The sequence below is a fragment of the Manis javanica genome, chromosome 4 (genome assembly GCF_040802235.1).
Source record: "Manis javanica isolate MJ-LG chromosome 4, MJ_LKY, whole genome shotgun sequence".
Lineage (NCBI taxonomy): Eukaryota > Metazoa > Chordata > Mammalia > Pholidota > Manidae > Manis > Manis javanica.
In genome coordinates, this window is record NC_133159.1 from 144,270,733 (window position 1) to 144,287,759 (window position 17,027).

Below are 17,027 nucleotides of genomic sequence, written 5' to 3' on the forward strand. Positions count from 1 at the left end.
AACACCCAGTGATATGCATTATAAATACTTGCAGATAGACACGTAGCCATTCACATTCATGCTCATTGACACAGTCATGTAGATTTATATGCTGACAGAAATGATACAGAGATTTCTGTTGAGGAAACTGATTTATAGAATAGAGCAGGAAACTAGGACAGAATTAGTTACTGAATGAGTCAGTGGGGAGAGCACTGTGCTAGGGATCAACAGAATTGGGTTCTGGTACAGACCCTTTTATTAACTCTACCTATTAACCTTGAGAAAATTGCTAAACTCTAGATTTCAGTTTTCTCCTCTGTAACTGAAGAATTCCAAACGGTCTCTATAATTCAATTTACAATTATACACATAAATTCACATTAACACAGACATACCTATCTAGTTTTGCACATTTTCACACTCCTGAATAGTGAAATGAGTATAGGCAAACCACATGTCCATGGCTATCAGGCTGAGAGGCTGTGAGAAAGAACTAAGTACACTAGGTGAGTGATACTGTCTGTGGTTCGGGAAGGTTTTCCTAGACATGTAACTTACTGAAGATTTTTCTAAAATTGTATCTTTTAATAAAGAGTATATATCTAATGTAATACTTTGTAGGCTTTGTGATAGCATAGGTAGGTGGATCATAAAGCAGAAATGAAGATCTATCCAGATCCTCTAAGTCCAGAGCCTGTGCAGTCTTTCTACCCACTGTAAATGTACTTCATTGGAGCCAACATAGGTTTGGCTGTGTATAAGAAGGTTCTGGAAGCTGACACTCTGAATGATAGGGATGTGAACGTAGCTTGATTTAAGGGACTCTTTCAAGAGGGAGTTCATGAGAGTTGCATCAAATCATAATTTAAATATTACCCTGTTTCCTGACATTTTAATTCAGGTTGAAATCTGGCTATCTTGAGCATCAAGGGAAATCTTGTGGGGAAACAGAAAGGAAAGAGACATCACTGAAAGGCAACATGCTGCCTGAAATGTGGAAGGAGGAGAGGAAGTGCTTAATGTTCAGCCACAGTGCCTTTCTCTCTTTCATTCCAGAAGTATTCATTGTGGGCTTACTCTGCCAGACACTGTTCTAGCAGTGAGCAAGACCAAGTGTGTGTTTGCATGAAATGATGGGAAGCAGAAAACAAACATGGTTAAAAAATAAACTGGTGCAGAGAGCTAATAATAAACATATACAAATGCATATATAAGGTAATTATAGATAATGATAGTTGTAAATCAACAAAAGGGTGATGAAGTGAAGGATTTACTGGCAGAGGCCACTTAAGGTACTCAGGGAAAACTTCTCTAAGGAGCTCATATCCGAGTTAAGAAAACTAGGAGAGAGGATGGCATAGAAGCCAATAAAGGAAAGTATTTCAAGGAAAGAATAGGTTAGCCAAATGCTGAGAGGTTGCATATAATAAAGACAGACTACTCATTGGATTTGACAGTTTTGTAAGAGCAGTTAAAGCAGAGTGGTGAAGTAGGAGAGGGCTGAGAGGGAACTGGAGGTGAAAAAGTGTAGATAACTTTTTCAAGACGTTTTGCTATGGGAGGGAGCAGAGACATGAGACCACCGAGTAGAGGGAACACAAGGGCCTCAAATTTTGTTGGCAGCACTGTCTTGTTCCGTTTCCCTGTTGCAGTTGCCCGATAGCTCTAGCAGGCAAGGTAGGGCAGCATGAAGGGGCTCGGTTACCTTCCCTGGGTCTCAGGGTTTTTGCTTAGTATTTCCTTAGCATGATTCTCTGCCCCCTAATGGTATCAGACACTTCCTCCCTGTCACTCTATTTGAAATACTCTGTAGATTAGTTCCTGGATGCCACGTCATTGTGCCGCGTTATTGTGCCACCTTGGAGCAGGGCTTGGAAACGGTTTGAGGGCTCGCTATTCTCATTCTATGCCACAAGGTGGCAGAAGAGCTCACTCTTCCCAAGAGAGACCTTGTGCTTGGAAAAAGGTAAAATGGGAGTTTTCATTGATCATTTCTCAGACCATTCCCTTCTTGTGTGCGTCTCAGAGGCCCCAAAAGAAAGCCTGCATGCTCGAGAAGCCATGCGGAAGGGTAGAGAGAAGCGGGAGAGCTGCATTTATGAGCCAAAATACCTAGCAGTAGAAAGATAGACCCAGAACTATTTCTCTACTACCAGATATTTTGACTGGTTTTAGGAGGGTTTGAAATATTTGTGGAGGAGAGTCTGTCTCTCCTGATCTCCTTTTCTCAAAGCAAAAACTTGTTATTTAGAAGGGAAAAAGGCTATAACATAGGTGAGTTTATGACGTGCAGATGAGAGATGTGACTCTTGAAGATAGTAGGGAAGTAGAACTGAATAGATTAACCAGGGTGAGGCTATGGGAGGAGCACGTGGCAGGAAACCAGGAGGTTTACCTAGGTTCTGGATTAGGCTCTGTAACTGAATCTCTGAGCAAATCACGTTCTCTGGCCTGTTTTGGTGTCTTTAATGAGATGGTTAAAATGGTTTTGAAGGCCTCTTCTAGCTCTAAAATTATTATCTTAATCCCACATTCTGCTACTCTTTCTTTAAGGGTGTGCTTTTTGTTTGTTCTGACTTAATTTAAATTACTTTATTGTGGACTATATCATACATAAGAAGAGTATATAGAACATACATATTTTATTTTTTATTTTCATATCATTAATGTACAATTACTTGAGCAACATTATATTTACTAGACTCCCCCCATCATCATGTTCCCACCACATAACCCATTACAGTCACTGTCCATCAGCTGTAGAATCATTACTTGTCTTCTCTGTGTTGTACTGCCTTCCCCATGACCCCCACCTACATTATGTGTGCTAATCGTAATGTTCCTTTTTCCTACTTATCCTTCCCTTCCCACCCATCCTCCCCAGTCCCTTTTCCTTTGGTAACTGTAAGTCCATTCTTGGGTTCTGTGAGTCTGCTGCCATTTTGTTCCTTCAGTTTTTTTCTTTGTTCTTATACTCGAACAGATGAGTGAAATCATTTGATACTTGTCTTTCTCCACCTGGCTTATTTCACTGAGCAAAATACCCTCTAGCTCCATTCATGTTGTTGCAAATGATAGGACTTGTTTTCTTCTTATGGCTGAATAATATTCCATTGTGTATATGTACCACACCTTCTTTATCCATTTATCTACTGATGGACACTTAGGTTGCTTCCATTTCTTGGCTGTTGTAAACAGTGCTGTGATAAACATAGGGGTGCATATGTCTTTTTCAAACTGGGCTCCTGCATTCTTAGGGTAAATTCCCAGGAGTGGAATTCCTGGGTCAAATGGTATTTCTATTTTGAGTTTTTTGAGGAACCTCCATACTGCTTTCCACAATGGTTGAACTAATTTACATTCCCACCAGCAGTGTAGGAAGGTTCCCCTTTCTCCACAACCTCGCCAACATTTGTTGTTGTTTGTCTTTTGGATGGTGGCAATCCTTACTGTTGTGAGGTGATATCTCACTGTGGTTTTAATTTGCATTTCTCTGATTAGCAATGTGGCGCATCTTTTCATGTGCCTGTTGGCCATCTAAATTTCTTCTTTCAAGAAGTGTCTGTTCAGATCCTCTGCCCATTTTTTAATTGGTTTATTTGCTTTTTGTTTGTTGAGGTGTGTGAGCTCTTTATATATTTTGGATGTCAACCCTTTATTGGATCTGTCATTTATGAATATATTCTCCCATACTGTAGGATGTCTTTTTTTGTTCTATTGGTGGTGTCCTTTGCTGTACGGAAGCTTTTCAGCTTGATATAGTCCCACTTGTTCATTTTTGCTTTTGTTTCCTTTGCCCGGGGAGATATGTTCATGAAAAAGTCACTCATGTTTATGTCCAAGAGATTTTTACCTATGTTTTTTTCTAAGGGTTTTATGGTTTCATGACTTACATTCCGGTCTTTGATCCATTTCAAATTTACTTTTGTGTATGGGGTTAGACAATGATCCAGTTTCATTCTCTTACATGTAGCTATCCAGTTTTGCCAACACCAGCTATTTAAGAGGCTGTCATTTCCCCATTGTATGTCCATGGCTCCTTTATCATATATTAATTGACCATATATGTTTGGGTTAATATTTGGATTCTCTGTTCTGTTCCACTGGTCCGTGGGTCTGTTCTTGTGCTAATACCAAATTGTCTTGATTACTGTGGCTTTGTAGTAGAGCTTAAAGTTGGGAAGCAAGATCCCCCCTGCTGTATTCTTCCTTCTCAGGATTGCTTTGGCTATTCGGGGTCTTTTGTGGTTCCATATGAATTTTAGAACTATTTGCTCTAGTTCATTGAAGAATAGTGCAGGTATTTTGATAGGGATTGCATTGAATCTGTAAATTGCTTTAGGCAGGATGGCCATTTTGACAATATTAATTCTTCCTAGCCAAGAGCATGGAATGAGTTTCCATTTGTTAGTAATCTCTTTAATTTCTCTTAAGAGTGTCTTGTAGTTTTCAGGGTATAGGTCTTTCACTTCCTTGGTTAGGTTTATTCCTAGGTATTTTATTCTTTTGATGCAGTGGTGAATGTAATTGTTTTCCTGATTTCTCTTTTTTGCTAGTTCATCATTAGTGTATAGGAAAACAATAGATTTCTGTGTATTACTTTTATATCCTGCAACTTTGCTGAATATTAGTTCTAGTAGGTTTAGAGTGGAGTCTTTAGGGTTTTTTATATACAACATCATGTCATCTGCAAATAGTGACAGTTTGACTTCTTTACCAATCTGGATGTCTTGTATTTCTTTGTTTTGTCTGATTGCCGTGGTTAGGACCTCCAGTACTATGTTGAATAACAGTGGGGAGAGTGGGAATCCCTGTCTTGTTCCTGATCTTAGAGGAAAAGCTTTCAGCTTCTCACTGTTAGGTATGATGTTGGCTGTGGGTTTGTCATATATGGGCTTTATTATGTTGAGGTACTTGCCCTCTATACCCATTTTGTTGAGAGTTTTTATTATGAATTGATGTTGAATTTTGTTGAATGCTTTTTTGGCATCTATGGAGATGATCATGTGGTTTTTGTCCTTCTTTTTGTTGATGTGGTGGATGATGTTGATGGATTTTTAATGTACCATCCTTGCATCCCTGAGATGAATCCCACTTGATCATGGTGTATGATCCTCTTGATGTATTTTTGAATTTGGTTTGCTAATATTTTGTTGAGTATTTTTGCATCTATGTTCATCAGGGATATTGTTCTGTGATTTTCTTTTTTGGTGGGGTCTTTGCCTGGTTTTGGTATTAGAGTGATGCTGGCTTCATAGAATCAGTTTGGAAGTATTCCCTCCTCTTCTATTTTTAGGAAAACTTTAAGGAGAATGGGTGTTTTGTCTTCTCTATATGTCTGATACAATTCAGCAGTGAATCCATCTGGCCCAAGGGTTTTTTTCTTGGGTAGTTTTTAGATTACCATTTCAATTTCGTTGCTGGTAATTGGTCTGTTTAGATTTTCTGTTTCTTCCTTGATCACTCTTGGAAGGTTGTATTTTTCTAGGAAGTTGTCCATTTCTGCTAGGTTTTCCAGCTTGTTAGCATATAGGTTTTCATAGTATTCTCTAATAATTCTTTGTATTTCTGTTGGGTCCATCATGATTTTTCCTTTCTTGTTTCTGATTCTGTTGATGTGTGTTGATTCTCTTTTTCTCTTAATAAGTCTGGCTAGAGGCTTATCTATTTTGTTTATTTTCTCAAAGAACCAGTCTTGGTTTCATTGATTTTTTTTCTTATTTTATTCTTCTCAATTTTATTTATTCCTTCTCTGATCTTTATTATGTCCCTCCTTCTGCTGACTTTGGGCCTCATTTATTCTTCTTTTTACAGTTTCAATAATTGTGACTTTAGACTATTCATTTGGGATTGTTCTTTCTTCTTCAAATAGGACTGGGTTACCATACTGTTTTAATTACTGTAGCTTTGTGGTATAGCTTGAAGTCAGGGAATGTAAGATCCCCAGCTTTGTTCTCCTTTCTCAAGATTGCTTTGGCTATTTGGGGTCTTTTGTGGTTCCATATGAATTTTAGGATTATTTGTTTCTAGTTCATTGAAAAATGCTGTTGGTATTTTGGTAGGGATTCCATTAAATCTCTAAATTGCTTTGGACAGGGTGACCATTTTGACAATATTAATTCTTCCTGCCCAATAGCATGGGATAGATTTCCATTTATTTGTGTCTTCTTTAATTTCTCTCCTCAGTGTCTTACATTTTTCAGAGTACAGGTTTTTTACCTCCTTGGTTAGCTTTTCCTGTACTCGATGTATTTTAAGTAAACTTTTCATTATGTATAACACAAAGTGGATACACCTCTCTTTATGTCCTCTCCACAGACACTCCCCAGGAGTAACCATTATCCAGATTTTTACCACTGCAAAAGAGTTTTCCCTATTTTCGTACTTTACAGAACAGGAACATGCTCTTTTGTGTCTGGCTTTTTTTGCTAAACATTATTTTGTAAAATTTTTCCATATTGTTTCATGTAGGGTTAGTTTGTTCATTCTCATTGTTTTATAATATTCCATTGTATGAATGTACCACAGTTTACTTATCCATTCTACTGCTGAGAGACATTGGTTTTTTTTTTCACTTTGGGCCATAATGAACAATGTTCTTAGAGCACATTTGAAACTTTCTCAAGAGTATAAATCCAGAAATGGAGGCTGGGTTATTGAGTGTGCAGGGTATGGTCAGCTTTACTAATTAGTGCCAAACTGTTTTCTAAGATACTGTCTACATTTACACTCCCATCTGTAGCATGTGAAAGTTCCTCTTGTCCCATATCCTTGCCTAAGGAGCTGAAGAGTGTTAGAGTGGCATAACAATGGAACCAAGCAGGGCTCAGAGTGCTGAGCTTTTGGATGGTTTTTAGAGGCTCCTGTTTACTTGAAATAAGGGTAAAAGGTTCATATTGTCCCTAGGTCCCTGATCACATGTTTTTAACTCTGGGAATGTTGGCCCAGGGTAGGGTGGGGTGATGAATTTAATAACATAATCATTCCTGAATCAAGTGAACATCCATAGGATGTTTTGCTCTTGTACTGAGCACATATAGGAAATGAAGGGGCCACTGAGAAAAAAGGGGAAGTAATATTTTCAGCATGCCATTGTGTTCTAAGCTCTGTGTTACAAACTTTACAGTTTGGGTATAACATTGAATCAAAAACACAACCTTGCAAGATAGGTATTATACCTCAGTTTTATAGACAAGGAAACTGAGGCTCCAAAATGGCATCATTTGCTCAAGGTCATAGAGCTAATCAGTGGAAGAACCAAGATGTAAAGCCTAGTCTAACTGATTAAAGAGCTCCAGCTTTTTACAGAGAATACAGAGAAGGCAGAGTCCCTGCTTCTCTTGAGGTATCTGGCTCAGGTTGCAAAATACCAAGAATCCATTTTTCTCAGTTTTGTTTGTGTGTATTCACCCCCAAAACTATGCTGTTCAATTGAGGATGGCCATCTCATTCATTGACTTAAACTACATTTTTTTTCATTCATTTTTTTGTTTCCCCTTTCTTTCTTCCTTTTTGTTTTCATTAAGAAAATTGGGCACATTAGCACAGTAGGCCCACTGTTAAACAAGACTTGTGTTGGGGAGATTGCTTTCTTCCTGCTTGCTTAGTATGTTAATAAGAGGTGACATTGAAGAAAATGGACATAGTGAAATCTTCTGGTCCAAGTTATGATATAGGAAAACTTGAAGACTGAAGGAATGAAAAGGATAAAAAGAAGTTGAGTTTTCCTGAATAAAGACTTTATAAAAAGTATTAATGTTATATTTTATTATTTGTTTGTTTCATATATAATAAGAACGATGGAGAGTGAGGATATTCGTTTGGGGTAGAGAGGCAGAGGCCTAAATATGTAGCAAGAAGAAGCTGAGTCTGATATCAGAGTAATGGAGATACTGGAGAAGTTTGAAGAGAGAATTGGGACAGGAGTAGGAAGGACACTAACCAGGAGAACTTTTGTGGGTTTGTGGGGGAGTGAGGTCAGAGCATGAGAAGGTTGTAAAGCTGATCAATATAAAATGTCAGAATCCCAGGATTGGAAAAGATCTAAATGCACTATCTTGTCCATATATTCCTTCCTTTAGATGAAAGGGTCCTTTAAATGGTCTCTAGGTATTGAGTTGTGAGTGTGGTACAGAGAGAGATTTTTTTTAAAAAGATATTGGAGGTGTTGTGGAAGAAGCAGTGAAGACTAGGTGCCTGCCAAATGTAGGTAGTATATAGAAAGGGACTGGAAGGGCTCAGGATTGGATAAGGAGGGAGGGAGAGCTGAAATGCCATGTGAAAACCTGAGTACCCATGTGACAACCCAAGTGTCCATGTGAAAACATCATGGTGACTTCCACTATTAACTATGTCCTTTATTGTGCAACCCTACCTTTCATCATCAGGGCTAGACTTACACAGTGGCCTCCCTGAGGACATTTTCTGACCTTATGGTGTTAAGTTCCCTCCAGAGCAAAGAAACATAGTATTCAGATAGGGCCTCTGTGTAGTCTTTTCTCTTATCTCACAACTGGAGGCACAGTTCTAGTTAAAGCATGAAATCTGTCCATCTGTAAAGCAGCCAAGTATCCTACTGGAGTCTTTGCCTCTCAGAGGCAACGTAAAGACAGATAAGCAGACAGGGCTTCTCAGGTACAGAGCTAATCTTTATTTCAGTCAGTGAAGCACTAACTGATTTCTATATCTAGCCCTACTCTAAGAACTATAGAGGGCTGCACCAAATTCTTAGAAATGCTCTCTACTTTTAAGATTATTAAAATGTAGCTGGAGAGTTAAGACCCACATATGCACAACAATTATAGCCTAATAAATGTCAAACTGTGTGGTGGTGACCATATTTGCTACAAGAATTCAAAGAAGAGATAGATTAGTAAAAGCTGGAGAAGTAAAAGCTTCTTAGGGAAAAACGGGACTTCCAAAGACTATAAAGACTCAGAAAATTAGGAGGGAGGAGGGATGAGTTTGCCAGAATAAGTAAAAGTAAGAATAGCATGGCAAGAGTTAAAAACCAAATTAGGGTACATTATATTTTGGAAATAACATCCCAGTATTTCCTCTATTCTCTCTTCTAAAGGTTGATCACTGACCTAGCTACTTAAGGAATTTGGAACCATGGCTAGACAGTCACCAAAGAACAGGGGGCTCTTCATGGTTCCATTTTCTGTTAAGGCACTTTCTTTCTTCCCTTGGTTCAATTCTGGCCTGACTTTATAGACTTGCCTATCTTGGCAATGCAGGTGTAGGAGGCATTGCTGTTTAACAGAGACACTTGCAGCCAAGAGGGGAGCAATAATGATAATTATTAAACTATCAAACTTCAGGGTGATCGATTCAACTGCAGTGGGACTGGGAATCTGCATTTTTAATAAGCCCTAGTAATTTCAGGTGGCTGGTGGAACATACTTTGAGAAACACTGCCCTAGAGTAGAATTGACAATAAACTGCCAACTCTCTGATAATTTTATACAACTTTCATGAAAAACTTGGGCCATTTGATATTTGAAACCTTGTGTTAGGTTTCTAGGCCTTCCATAATAAAGTACCACAGACCACAGACCAGGTGGCTTAAACAACAATAATTTATTTTTTCACAGTTCTGCAGACTCTGAGTCCAAGATCAAGGTGTCTGCAGGGTTGCTTTCTTCTGAGGCTTCTTTCTTTGGCTTATAGATGGCCATCCTCTGCAGTTTAGGAGCTGCAATTCTGGCAAGTGCCTCAGTGGCTGTGATTTACAGATGTCTTCCCTCTGTGTGTATCTGTGTCCTAATTTTCTCTTAGAAGGACACCAGTCATTTGGAATTAGGGCCTACCCTAATGACCTCATTTTAATTTAATTTCCTCTTTAAAGATCCTATCTCCAAATATACTGACATTTTAAGGGACCGGGGGTGAGGACTTCCACATATGAATTTTGGGACACAATTGAGTCCTTTATGGGCATCTAATTTCAGCTTCTAGAAATGTACCATTCACTCCTTTCTCTTCCACCTGTTAGTCTTGTATGGTAAGTTCTCTCCACTCTTTGGCTCCTCCTCTGCTTCTTACAGACTTAATGGCTTGTGTGGCAGGAATTAATGGAACAGCTCTGAAGAGCATACAGTAGAAACGGGCAGGTTGTGGCATGCACCAAATAGCACAATACTTAGAGGAGTTGAAGTTCTAGGTGTATTCTCTTAAAGACGCAGCTCTCTGCCTACTCTCTGCCCAGTTCCCTTAACATTTGATGATATTAGATTATTAGATCCTATGTAAGTGGTCTTCATGTATCCTAATTCATCCTTCATTTTTTTTCACTCTAGCTCTTTCATTAGTCCTTTCCTTGGCTAGTTCTTTAAAGAGGTCAATTACTTCAAATATTCAGTGAGGTTTTGACCTCAGGTTATGTGAGGGCTCGCTAAAGTTTCGTATCAGTGTAGTTTTTGAGAATAACCTCTGGTTTTGCAGTGCTCCTAAAGCTGATAAACAGCAGCACCACTAAGAAAGAACCTTGGGGCTGTTGTTCCTATTACTTAAATAGGAAAGGTAGTTGAAAAATAGAAGAGGCAGCCTCAAGACTTTGGTTCTTTGCAAAGTCATTTCTTCATGCCGGCTTCAGAGATCACTATTAGAGAGAAGCAAAGCTTTTTTCTTCCCAGGCCTTTTTTTTTCCCAGCCAGTGAAGTGAAATATCTTGTTAAACCAGGAAGTTGTATTTAATTATCTTTACATTCTGATTTTCCAATCTTTGTTCAACTGACAGATGCATCCAATGACAGACTCAATTATTGTGAAATACGGCTCACTGCTCAGTAAGGTCCATATCTTATTTCCAAATTTCTATTTCTAGTCCCTGTTTAAGTACGGTGGTAAATTCTTGGAGGAGTTACCATCTAGTGTTATTATGAGGGTTCCTACATGAATATTGTTCCTTGTTGACCAACTTCCTCTGTTTATGCCCAAGGACTTCTGCCCTCATGGGTGTATTTCTATCCTATTCATTTTTTGCCCTCTGGCACAGAACTTCTTCCCAGCAAATCATCATACTATGTATCTCTCTTGGCCTTTAGCGCAAGCTTGTGTAAGGATCAGGAAAGTACTCTGGGTGCTCCATTAAATTCTTGGAAGGGGTTAAACTCATCCTGTTCTCCTGAAGTGTAATTTTCTTTTCCTTTCCACCTGATATTATTTACTTTTCTGCTCAGTATTATATACTGGGACTCTTTCCAGTTACTGTTAATTTCCAACAAACCACCACCATGAAATTCTTGCTATGAAATAACTGGCAAAACAAGAGAAGTTGGTTGGCTTCTCAAAGACTTACTGTAACCACAGTGGAGGTTGGGAGGCATGCTCCAATCCCGGAAGTCGGAATTTACTGCCATCTGCTTTCCCTCCTCAGGGCAGTCAGATAAGACCATTGTCCTTCAGAACACCGCCAGAGCTTCCTTTACTGAGGCTTTCCTTGAGGGCTCCAGCAGCTAGCAACTTGGGGATGGGTTGTTTTGGGGCTGAGGAGCAAGCCAGGTGTATTATATTGTTCTAGAATAGGGGTTAGCTACCGTTTATTAACTTGGAAACCAGCCTGTGTGATCCTGGGAAATTCACGGATGCAATAACCACCTCTTCAGCATTGAACACGAGAAGGCCCATACTGGCCTGAACACTGCCCCCTACTCAGGCCTCGATTCTGAGCTCCCTTCCCTGGTTTACAATCCGGCTGGCCCGTCTCTTTCTGCGGCTGAGTGCCTGTCCCCTTTAGCTGGTGCGGTCGAGCGCCTCTCCCCCTTGGGTGGTGCACGTGGGGCCATTTCTCCCACTCCCCTCTCGCCGGGAGGGGGAGCTGGCCGGCCGGCCCTGAACCCGTCCGGAGCAGAAGGGACGTCGCGACCCTTCCTCCCTCCCTCTCCCTTTCTCCCTCTCCCTCTCTCCCTCTCTCTCTCCTTCCCTCCCTCCGCCTGTCTCTCCGCTCAGCCCCGAATGGCAGAGCGGCGCTCGGACCATCAGCATCGCCTCACGTCGCCCCGCCCCGCGCCGCCCTCCCATTGGCTGCGGCCTGGCCCTCTGGGCCCACGCCTCGCCTCGCTGCCAGCCAGATCGCGCCGCAGCCGGGATTGGGGTCGGAGGTGAACAGCCTCGAGTAACCCCGGACGTAGTCACCTATTAGGGTTCAGCCGCCGAGGTGGGAGGTGGGGGCGGGGCGGGGCGGGGCCGGACCCTCGAGGCCCCGCCCCTCCCCCGTGTGCGGGGCGGGCCTGGTGTTGCGCGCCTGTCAGCCATCGCCGGAGCTGCCGGCCTCTCCTCCGGCACAGCACGGTCTCCCCGCAGGGTCTCCGAGACCGCCTGACCGTGGACGCCTCGGCTCTGAGGTGAGGTGAGGGCCGCTGCAGAGCCTGTGATCCGGGACTTGGAGAGGCTGGGGCCCGAGGAGGGGAGGTGGCAGTAGGGGCCGCCTCCCATCTTCCGCCCGCACGCGGCCCGGGCTCCATCCTGTCCGTACCGAGTGCCAGGCAGCCTAGACCTCTCCTCAGCTCTGGTCCTGCAGTTCCCCTCTGGAGAGACATGGAGGAGCCTGGTTTCTCGGGGCGGGTGGGCGTAGCTCAGACCCCGGAACTGGGAGGCTTACAGCCCGGGGCCTCTAGGAAGGGGCTGGGGTGTCTGCCTGGAACTCACTCACGCCCTCCCCTCTCTCCGCCCCAGCCCGCTGTGGTCTGATTGCTTACAGACCTCTCGCTCGCTCCAGTCCGACCCCGCGCTGGGTGAGGCAGTAGACCCACGTGGGAGGGGGATGTTGAGGGTTTGGTCTAGTTGGCGCTGGAAGTCTTCCTGTCCTGTGGAGTGAGGTGTGGGGTGCGGAGCCCCTGGCTTCTGTTGCTCTTGCTGTATCTTTGTATCGTGGTGGGAGCCAGGCCAGGCGAGTTGTCACTTTGCCAGTTCCTGCTCCCTTGGAGTTTATGTTTTGTGAGGGACGTAGTAAATGTATGTGTCTGTTGTTACTCTGCTTTCCGTTTGCCATGCTGATCAAGGGAAGCTAGGAGATGGGACGTCGGAAGGTGATGTGAAGCCAATGATTTCAGAGGAAAATATGTGTGAAGTCCTGCCCCAGTCAGCGCCAACATTATTTTTGGATTTGGGGACTGGAAAGTGGACACTAGTGAACACTTGAAATAAGCTGTAAATATCAGGGACTCCATTTAGGCCTCGTGGGTTTTATAGAAGCATATAAGACTATAACTGCTCAGGTAGGGAAATAGTTTAATTTCAGATCATTTTGCTTTAGATTTAAATTGAAGACTGAAACCAAAAGATGCCAGGACTTCCTGATTCCTTTTCTACTTAAGCAGTGTTTAGGTAATTTACCAATGTGTGGAATAAAGCTAACATCTTGGCCCTCAGTCTCAGAACTTGGTTCCTCGTGAATCTCTTTTTTAATTCATTTTTCCGCCCAACCCCATAGTGCCCATTAAGGAGCATGCTTGCTTTAGTTACCTGGTTCCTTCTTACGTGGGGTGTAGGAATAGTCTGATTTTGTCTCTTGCTTCTTCGTGGGGATGCCTTGGATATCTGTGGCGGGAAGGATTTCTATGCTGTCGATTTGATTGGCACTTTTAAGGTCTAATGTAATTGGACAGCAGCTGCAGTGTCCAGGTAGATACCTGCTTGCTACAAAGTAGCCAGTTTCTTCCCACCTATCTTGCCTCAGATTCCTCATTTCTAATTATAGGAGGACTGTTGTGTATCTAAGAATAATTAACTAACATCTCAAAGTGGGCATGTGAAAAATGTCAAAGGCAAAGTATGAAGCTACCTGTGTTTGCTAGTGTTGCAAAAGTTTTGTTTCACTTACACAGAATAGAAATGCATCAAGCATAAGGTTTGTTTTTAAAATGGGAGAGAGGGTGGAGAAATGGTAACATTTGTCTTAATGAACTTACATTCAGACTAAGTTATATCAAAGAAGTGACATTGTGAAAGCCAGCCTCAGAACCCACTCATGCGGTTTTGACTGACCTCTCTAAAATGATGGGTAGATCGCTATGTAACATTCTATTTCCTTTTTTTTGATATCATTAATTGACAATTACATGAACAACATTATGGTTAATAGACTTCCCCCATCACGTCTCCACCACATACTCTATCACAGTCACTGTCCATCAGCATAGTAAGATGATACAGAATCACTACTTGTCTTCTCTGTGTTGTACAGCCCTCCCCGTGCCCCTGTCTACATTATGTCTGCTAATCATGATGCCCCTTTTTCCCCTTATCCCTCCCTTCCCACCCACCCTCCCCAGTCCCTTTCCCTTTGGTAACTGTTAGTCCATTCTTGGGTTCTGTGAGTCCGCTGCTGTTTTGTTCCTTCAGTTTTTTCTTTGTTCTTATACTCCACAGATCAGTGAAATCTTTTGATACTTGTCTTTCTCTGACTGGCTTATAGCTCCATTCATGTTGTTGCAAATGGTAGGATTTGTTTTCTTCTTATGGCTGAATAATATTCCATTGTGTATATGTACCACATCTTCTTTATCCATTCATCTACTGGTGGACACTTAGGTTGCTTCCATTTCTTGGCTATTGTAAACAGTGCTGCGATAAACATAAGGGTGCATCTGTCTTTTTCAAACTGGAGTGCTGCATTCTTAGGGTAAATTCCTAGGAGTGGAATTCCTGGGTCAAATGGTATTTCTATTTTGAGTTTTTTGAGGAATCTCCATACTGCTCTCCACAATGGTTGAACTAATTTACATTCCCACCAGCAGTGTAGGAGGGTTCCACTTTCTCCACATCCTTGCCAACATTTGTTGTTATTTGTCTTTTGGATGTTGGCCATCCTAACTGGTGTAAGGTGATATCTCATTGTGGTTTTAATTTACATTCTCTGATGATTAGTGATGTAGAGCATCTTTTCATGTGCCTGTTGGCCATCTGAATTTCTTCTCTGGAGAAGTGTCTGTTCAGATCCTCTGCCCATTTTTTGGTTGGAGTATTTGCTTTTTATTTGTTGAGGTGTGTGAGCTCTTTATATATTGTGGATGTCAACCCTTTATCGGATATGTCATTTATGAATATATTCTCTCATACTGTAGGATGTCTTTTTGTTCTATTGGTGGTGTCCTTTGCTGTACGGAAGCTTTTCAGCTTGATAGTAGTCCCACTTGTTCATTTTTGCTTTTGTTTCCCTTGCCCAGGGAGATATGTTCATGAAGAAGTTGCTCATGTTTATGTCCAAGAGATTTTTGCCTATGTTTTTTTCTAAGAGTTTTATGTTTTCATGACTTACATTCAGGTCTTTGATCCATTTCGAATTTACTTTTGTTTATGGGGTTAGACAATGATCCAATTTCATTCTCTTACATGTAGCTGTCCAGTTTTGCCAACACCAGCTGTTGAAGAGGCTGTCATTTCCCCATTGTATATCCATGGCTCTTTTTTTGTATATTAATTGACCATATATGTTTGGTTTAATATCTGGAATCTCTACTCTGTTCCACTGGTCTATAGGTCTGTTCTTGTGCCACGTTCTATTTCCTTTTCAATCAATGAAGGAATATTTTTTAAAAACTATCACACAGACTGGTTTAACAGGCCTGGGGCTAGTGTTTTCTTTACAAAAATTTTTTTAGGTAACTATTAAATCCTAATAATTTTGGTTGAAGAAGGAAGTAAATGAAAATAAAAATTGTTGAAACGATACATTGGAATGTAGTAATTTTAATTGGAGGAGTCTTTATCATTTAGGAGAAAAGGTTGTTATATCATTGTCTAACATGTTTTGAAAATGAATGATAAGCCCTATGCATCAAGCTTCTTTCCAAACCCTTAGTAAGATTATGAAGAGGTGAATGATCACTAAAGACTGAGTGGCTGAAAATGCTTCCATAACTGTTGAGGTGACTAACATTTTTAAAGGAAGTCTTTGTTGATATTCCATTTTAACAATTATTGCTTAACTAGTTTTTTTTTTTTCCCCACGTCAAGAGATTTTATTATCTGAAAGAGAAAATGGCTGCCCCCAGGGAGAGGGAGCAGCAGCTCATGGGTGAGGAAGCGCGTTTTTAAGGAGTAGGGGTAGAGTGTGTTCTGCGTTGGTGATTGGATCTTAAGGGGTGGGCGACCATCTGGTCATTGGCGATTGGATCTTAAGGGGTGGGGATCTTAGCGTGCCAGAATTTACCTTCAGTGGCTACAATAAAATTTAAAATTAGCTATGTGCCTTGCATTTTATTTCTAATGGACAACAATGACCTAGATGGCCTGGCAAGTAGTTAAAAGCCCCCAAAATAGTGGCCATTATGGGTATGATAGGAATGAGACTGTTACTTCTTTGTGAAAAAGAGCAGTGCTTAACAGTCAAAGTCGAGAATTACTCATCCTGATCATACAATATTGCATTTGTTTTTATAAGCCCCTCAAATTCTTTTTGCAACATGGAGGGCTAGAAAATAATAGTGCTGATAAAGCAATGGAGATAGCAGCTGGATTGTAAGATGAAGTTTTAGAATTGACAGTTCGGGTTTGGTGCCAGGCCCAGAAAATGAACACTGTCCCGTTTCTAGACCTTCTACATCAGTACATGCCCCATGGCAGCTCCCAAGACCTGCGGCTGATCTTGCTGCCCAAACATGTGGCCTTTCCCGGAAGCTTTTCAGTTTCTCCCCAGAGAACAGCCTCAAGTCCACTAGGCTCCAGCACCTCTGGATCTTGCGCACCAGGTGCCCAGTCCAGTTCCAAAGACGGCCCGAAGAGGCCCCTGGAGGAGGTGGGAGCGCCGCAGGAGAGCCCCAGGCTGAAGCGGCCAGGAACCTGCAGAGAGTGGGCGGTGAACCACTGGGTGTGGGGCTGGCAGACTCTCAGCCCAAGGCACCCAGTGTGGAGGTCCCAGGCTGGCTTCACGCCTCTTTCGAATCCCCAAGCTGGTCTCACTAGTTTTTTGTCTGTTTCATTATTTTTACAGTTTAGTGAGTGGACTATGTGAAGGTAATATTAAATAGATAGGAAACTAGCAGATAATGTCATAAGGACATTGTCTTTACACCAAGAATTGTGTAAGGCTAGTTGATAGG

The 17,027-nt window shown here is 41.6% G+C and overlaps 1 protein-coding gene across 13 annotated transcripts in view; it reads left to right on the forward strand.

Annotated features, from left to right (window-relative positions):
- ACACA (acetyl-CoA carboxylase alpha) overlaps positions 1-17,027 on the forward strand; it is a 313,862-nt gene that overhangs the window by 46,205 nt on the left and 250,630 nt on the right. Inside the window, exon 1 of one of the 13 annotated variants that reach the window (XM_073235279.1) lies at positions 12,172-12,329. The exons of 9 other annotated variants lie outside the window; for them this stretch is intronic. The gene's annotated coding sequence lies outside the window, so the exon portion shown is untranslated. Of the gene's footprint in view, positions 1-12,171; positions 12,335-17,027 lie in introns of those variants that run through there. 3 more of the 13 variants (XM_073235280.1, XM_073235275.1, XM_073235277.1) reach the window with 3 other exon arrangements.